General features: G+C 38.5%; 1 long non-coding RNA gene across 2 annotated transcripts; it reads right to left on the minus strand.

The window, feature by feature from the left end:
- Positions 1–6095: 6095 nt before the first annotated feature.
- On the minus strand, positions 6096–7331 carry LOC121993823. 2 transcript variants are annotated; one of them, XR_006115425.1, is made up of 4 exons: positions 6981–7331; positions 6786–6876; positions 6497–6559; positions 6096–6367 (listed from the first exon to the last, which is right to left on the minus strand). It is a non-coding gene; the product is annotated as an uncharacterized LOC121993823 (long non-coding RNA). The 2 variants fall into 2 exon arrangements; XR_006115426.1 differs by having other exon boundaries at positions 6346–6559; positions 6981–7327.
- Positions 7332–7570: the final 239 nt, after the last annotated feature.

The following is a 7570-nucleotide window of genomic DNA, read 5'->3' on the forward strand; positions in this document are numbered from 1 at the left end:
TTCACCCTCTAGCTTGTTGACCCTTCCGACGATGATTCCGGTGAAGAGCGGCCTCACTCTGATACCACTTGTTAGGACCGGTTATGTAGCTAGAGGGGGGGGGGGGGGTGAATAGCTCGGTGCACTCGTCATGCTCTTCGTTGCTTGTTTCTTCAAGGATATGTAGCGAAAAATACAAAGAAAACAAACACAACGCTAACACTAAGGATTTACTTGGTATCCACCTCAAGAAGAGGTGACTAATCCAAGGATCCATACACTCACGCACCCTCCACTATGAAAAACACTCCTTTATGGTAACTACCAAAGGCGGAGAAGCCCTATAAGTTCACACTACAAGAAGAAAGGGAAAGGGAACAAAATACAAGCTAAAAGCTTACAAGTTAGCACAAGAAAACCCTAACCCTAGATTTCTTCTTCTTGCTGTAGATCCACCTCTTGACTTGGAAGAACCTCCAAGAACTTCAAGAACTGGCGGTGAGAACTCTGTGGAGAAGCTTTGTGAAGATCTGTGCTTGCTGGAGAAGAAGCCGTGGAAGTTCTACCGAGAGAACAGCTCGCCAGTAGCTAAATACGACGCCAACGGTCGGATCCCAATCGATCAGATTGCTCCCAATCGATTGGGGAGGCTTTGGATCAATCGGACGATCGATCCAGAGCACCTCTGTACTCTCAAAAATTGCCTGGATCGATCAGCTGATCGATCTAGGGCTTATCGCGCGAAATCACAGCTCCCAATCGATCCACCGATCGATTGGGGGATCTGGATCGATCGACCGATCGATCCAGCGCTGTTCTGTACGACCGCGCACTTGTCCCAATCGATCCAATGATCGATTGGGAGGAGGTTTGTCGTGAAGACTCGCCCAATCGATCGACCGATCGATTAGGCATGAGCCAATCGATCGGCTGATTGATACAACTCATGATTTCTCCCTAAAATCAAGTCTAAAGCCTCCTAAACCAACATCTGGTCAACCATGACCTGTTGGTTCATCGTGCCTAGCATCCGGTCACCCTTGACCTGCTAGGACACCCTCACTAAGTGTTCGGTCAATCCCTTTGACCCACTTGGACTTTTCTCCTCGTGCCAAGTATCCGGTCAATCCCTTTGACCTACTTGGACTTTCCTCCTCGTGCCAAGTATCCGATCAATCCCTTTGACCTACTTGGTCTTTCCAACACCAGATGTCCAATCAACCTTGATCCATCTGGATTTCCTCGTGCCTGGCTTCACTCACCAGGACTTCCTTCTGCCTAGCTTCACTCACTAGGTCTTTCACCTGACTTCACTCACCAGGATTTCCTTCTGCCTAGCTTCACTCACTAGGTCTTTCACCTGGCTTCACTCACCAGGATTTCCAGTCAAGTATCCAGTCAATCTTGACCTACTTGACTCTCCTTAACACATGAATAATTGCACCTGCAATCTTCATGTATTAACTACATGTATTATCAAACATCGAAACCACAACATCAAGACTCGAGCTTGACTCAATTCAAGCTCAGTCAACATGGTCAACCTTGACCTGGGGAATATTGCACCAACAATATTGGATCTCAACATTCTTGTAACTTGGGTAGTAATGATGTGTTGCTAGATACCGCTCATTACTTATGCTTCTAAATGGGTTTAGAAGCATTGCCAACGTTACAAGAACCTATAGGGTCACACACAAAGGGCAATTAGATGGAAATTAGGTTCATTTGATGAACCAAGAGGATTAGGTTCATGTGATGAACCAAATTAGATTAAGAGTAATCTAAAGTAAACTAATTGAGTTGGACTCAATTTGGTTCATGTGTTAAATGAGTCTAATTTGGACTTAGACTCATTGAGCCAATTTAATTCAATGAATAGAGATTCATTAAATTAAAATTGACTTGAACCAATGGTTATATTTGATAAACCATGGGAGAGAAGTGGTCAAGTTTGACTTGACTTGAGAGGAAGATGAAAGGTCAAGTTTGACTTGACCATTGCCACCTCATTTGTGAGTTGGTATTAAGTGGACTAATGATGATGTGCCACATCATCAGGGCTAGCACATGTGTGTGCCACCTCATGAGGGAGATCAAGAGTTGTGACTCTTGATATCCCATGGAGGTTTAAAAACCTTCTTGAAGTGGTCGGCCACTTTAACTCAAGGGTAAGTTTCATTTTGTTTTGGTAACCTCCTTATTCTTCCTCTTTACCTTTCTTCTCTCCCTCTCCTCCACCATTGCCGATTCTCTAAGGTTGCTAGCACATCTTTAGAGGTTCTCTCCATCGATTTGTTCGTGTGGATACACATAGAGGGTTGTACACTTGACAACCTTGAGATCCGGTGAACCTTGGACGAGCGGGATTTGCGAAGGGCTTCACATCAAGGGTAATCTCTTTTTCTTTGTAGATCTAGTGTAGATCTAGGTTAGAGAAACTCGTACACGTAGAAAATTTTTATTTTATAACTTCGCACGGATCCGATGGCATGGGATTCGGGGTTTCTGCAACGCAAAAAGCAGTTTTTACGGGCCGAAAAACCCAACAGATGTCCCCTTGAGGAGCTCATAAGAATTGTCATGTAAACCCTGTAGGTGGACTTACTCCGACATGACAATAAGGTTGAGTGATACTACTCTTGGAGCTAGATATTAATTAAGTGAGTTGTCAGTAACTCATTTAATTAGTGGACATTCAATATCTTAAACATAGGGAGACTAACACACTCATGATAAGAAGGAGCCCATATTGTAATATGGGATCGGTGCGGTTGTGTAATAATAACTCTTTAGTGGTATGAGTTATTATTGATGAACTTGAATTGGGTGTTCAGGGCGAACACGGGAAGCTCAAGCTCATCAGGAGACCAAAACCAATTCCTCATCTCGGTCCCTGTTGTAGCCTCTTATTTATAAAACCTTATATCCACTTAAAGTCAAGCTTCTTACCCATCTTGTTATGGCCAGCCAAGCCAAGCTTGGAGCCCAAGCTAGGGCCGGCCAAGCCAAAGGATGGAGCCAAGTTGTGGTCGGCCAAGCTTGGAGCCCAAGCTAGGTGGCCGGCCACATAAAATATAAAAGGGTATTTTAAATTTTAATCTTTCTTTTTGTGGAAACCATGATTTTAAAAGAGAGTTTTTAAATTTTAAAATCTTTTCTTTTATACCTTTCTACAAACGATTAAGAGAAAGATTTGATATCTTTTCTTATTTGTAGTTAAAAGAAAGATTCAAGATTATTGTTGAATCAATATTATTCTAAATTCTTAAGTTTTGACCAAAACTTATTTTGTGATTCTTAGGATGACTTTCAACTCACTTGCTATTATTCTGAAAGAGAACAAACTTACTGATCCCAATTACATAGATTGGAAAAGAAACCTGGACATTGTCCTAACTGCTGAAGGCTATAAGTTTGTACTGTTAGAGGTCTACCCTAATGAGCCTAATAGTGATTCTAATGAAGAGGAGATTGAGTATCATAAGAAATAGGTCAAGGCAGATGAGATGGCGTGGTGTTATATTTTGGCTTCTATGTCAAATGTGCTACAACATCAGCATCAATCCATGCCTACTGCCTATAACATGATGTACAATCTCAAAGAACTCTTCGGACATCAAAATCGGGCTGCTAGGTAAGAGGCTATGAGAAACTTAATGACAACTACCATGTCAGAGGGGATACCCGTAAGGGATCATATCCTCAAAATGATGGCTTACTTGAACGAGATACAAATCCTTGGAGTTGAAATCGATGGGGAAACCCTGGTCGATATTATTCTCCAAACGTTATCCAAAAGTTTTGAGTAGTTCCGCCTGAACTACAATATGAATAAAAGGATTTATTCATTGGTGGAACTACTGACAGAACTTCAGGTAGCAGAAGGACTATTTCATCATAATTCTCAAATTCACTTTGCTGAAAATGTTTCTACTTCTAAGTCCAAAGGCAAGAAGAAGAAGAAGAAACAAGCTGGCTCGGCAAAGAAAGTAAATCAATCTCTAGGTACTGGACTAAAAGCAGAAGTGAAGAAGCCGAAGGGCAAGTGCTTCATTTGTAAGCAGTTTGGACATTGGAAGACGGTCTGTCCTCGTAGGAAAGAGAACAATAAAGGTATATCTTATTCTCTAGTAGTTGAAACATGTTTAGCGGTGTTATCTATCAGTATCTGGTGTGTAGATACAGGAGCCACTGATCATATCTGTAATACATTGCAGGGGTTCCAGGAAACCCGACAACTATATGAAAGAGAGATAACTGTCTACATGGGCAATGCTACGAAAGTGTCGGCTGTTGCAGTGGAAGATGTTTACTTATCATTTGATAGGAATAGAACTTTGATTTTGAGAAATTATCTTTATGTACCAAGTTTTAGAAAGAATTTAATTTCAGTTTCTAAACTGTTTTTGGATGGATATACTGTTTCTTTTGATGACAAAGTGATTATCAAGAAAAATAAGGTAGTTATCTATTCTGGTACATTAGTTGGCAATTTGTATACTCTAAATCTAATAACTCCCACAAATCAACAATTGGAAATTAATAACACATCCTCTAATTCTAATAAGAGAAAAGAACCTTCGAAAATGAACCAGACATATCTTTGGCATCTAAGACTTGGTCATATTAACTTGAGTATGATTCAAAGGCTAATAGTCGATGGACTATTGTGTTCATTAGTGTTGAAAAACTTTCCAATTTGCGAATCTTGTTTGGAAGAAAAAATGACTAAGAGACCTTTTAAGGCCAAGGGGTATATAACAAAAGATGTGTTGGAATTGGTTTATTCTGATTTGTGTGGACCTATAACTATCCAGGCGAGAGGTGGCTTTGAATATTTTATCTCTTTTATAGATGATTATTTGAGATATGAGTACATTTACTTGATGCACCGCAAGTCTGAGTGCTTTGATAAGTTCAAAGAGTACAAGGTTGATGTGGAGAAACGTCATGATAAAATTATCAAGACACTACAGTCTGATCATGGTGGCGAGTATCTCTCAGGAGAGTTTAGGAATTACTTATCAGAGGTTGAGATTCAATCCCAATTATAGACACCTGGTATACCCCAACAGAATGGTGTGGCAGAATGAAGGAATATGACTCTTATGGAAATAGTTAGATCGATGATGAGTTATTCAGAATTACCAAATTCATTCTGGGGATATGCTTTAGAAACGAAAGTGTACATTATGAACTTGATACTTTCTAAATCAGTACCCTCGACTCCCATAAAATTGTGGAATGGGCGTAAGCCTAGTCTGAGTCATGTTTGGATTTGGGGTAGTCCAGGACATGTGCTGAAGGGAGATGCTGATAAGTTGGAATCTCGTACAGAAGTTCACTTATTTATAGGTTATCCTAAAGGAACGAAAGGTGGTTTATTTTATAGTCCTAAATATCAGAAAGTCATTATTAGCACTAATGCCCGATTTTTAGAAGAGGACTATCACTACAACAAAAATGACTTTTCGCAGCATGCAAATTCACTTTTCGCAGCGCGCATTGCGCGCTGCACAGTTAAAAGCTGTTGAAAGTCATAAATTATTTGCGGCGTGCTTCTGCGCGCTGCGAATAGTATTTTCTGCAGCGCGCAAAGCACGCCGCGGATACTATTATCCGCGACGTGCTTTGCGCGCTGCGGATAGTATTTTTCGCAGCGTGCAACGCACGATAGTATTTTCCGCAGCGCGGAAAGCACGCCGTGAATAATAGTATCCGCGGCGTGCGTTGCGTGCTGCGAAAAATAGTATCGACAGCGTGCAAACGTATGCTGTTAATGGTCTTAACTATATTAAAAAAAATTGACAAAAATAATAAATTAAAATTTTACAACAAATTTAGTACAAATCAAATCCATACAGAATTAATAAAAGTCATAGCTTTTCATTATACCACAAAAACTCAAAACATCTAAAACAATATATGAAATCTCTAATAAACTAGCAATTACATAACAACAATTCAACTTACAATCCAAACAAATTAGTATAATATATATCAATCACACAATACTATAAATTTAGATAATCATGCGACCGTGCTTCCTATTGCATCATCGAGAAACTGCATTTCATCATTTGGTCGAATTAGGTCCACTTGAAATTGAACACATGTACCAACTCACAAGTAAAAAACAGCTTGAACACATGTACAAGGAGGTACAGAAAAAACATTTTAGGCTGTATAAATAGAGATCTTAAGTATAAATTCTTATGAAAAACAAGATCAGTGAAATAAAATACTAAAGGAATCTAAAATGAGTGGACATGCTTACTATTTTCTCTCCAACAGCTTGAGTACTAGGCTCCCCATTTTTTTTCTTGTGACCTTCAATCCAAACTTGCAATCTTGTAATTTTTATATCTACCGGACTTGTCTTTTCCTTAAATATAGAAATATATACAAAATCATTACGACACAATTCAAAAGATACATATATCATTACTTATTACTTAAATTATAAAAAATTAAAAATAATTACCATAATGTGAGTCAAACGAGCATAACCTACCTGAATGGAGAAGTCTCAAATCCTGTTAAGGCACTACCACAACAAATCTACTGATATTTTGAGCTGGAAACTCCAAATTGGATACGCTTCAGCTGTTACCGATAAGAATTAAATCCACATAATTATTTAACAAAGAACATACAAGAAACTAAGACGGAAAAGTGAAACTGTTCGACCAGAAGGAACAACAATTACATAATATCTTTCCGATCTTGTAGCAGCAAATCAAACTCGGAAAAGCAAGTAGCATGGAAGTTCCATCTCAGATATGCTCGTTGAGAAGAACTACCTTAGCACAAATCATGGAGCTTTCTAGATATGTAGCAAGCCAACAGAGACCAAGCCAACACTCAGACGCCATCACAATGCAAGACCAAACACTACTGTGCGGAAAAGAATTAGTGCTATCAATTCAACAGTACATTAAAGACATGAATCTAGTGGCAGACTTATATATAACATGCTTGCGAATATAAGTAAATACCTCTTCGTTCAAAACACAATTTGAAGATTATCTAGGTCTATGTATGTCATCTTAGGGTCCTCTGCCATTTTAGTATCAAATAGAGGAGTAGCCAGCTTGGGAGGGTTCTAAACAAAGGTGAATCACTCATTAAGACAAAAAATCTCCAAAACAATCAAACATGCAAGTTAACTTTTTGATTACCAAGAAAGAAAATCACATATAAAAAATTGATTCCTACATCATTATATTTTAAACAAATAAATATCATGTATTATTCACACAAGTTTTACAAAACTTGTAATTACAAAACTTGAAAAAACCTATCATTATATTTTAATAGGTAGAGGTAACTGACAAAGTTTTTCCTTGGTATTATGTCCTTCCATCGTGTAATTGCCACAAAGTTAATTTTTTTTATGGATAACAGTATATAAATATGATCATTCTTTGGCCTGTGCCAAACATATTTGCTATTGTTATAAGAGAGATAGTTCAATAAACTAGATTGCAAATGAATCATAGAGATTGCAGGAACCTAAGTTGAAAGAAAACGTTTAATATGTCATCAAGATAATATACATACTAAACCTAGAACTCTATCATAGAAC

This window comes from Zingiber officinale, chromosome 6A, assembly GCF_018446385.1.
Source record: "Zingiber officinale cultivar Zhangliang chromosome 6A, Zo_v1.1, whole genome shotgun sequence".
Lineage (NCBI taxonomy): Eukaryota > Viridiplantae > Streptophyta > Magnoliopsida > Zingiberales > Zingiberaceae > Zingiber > Zingiber officinale.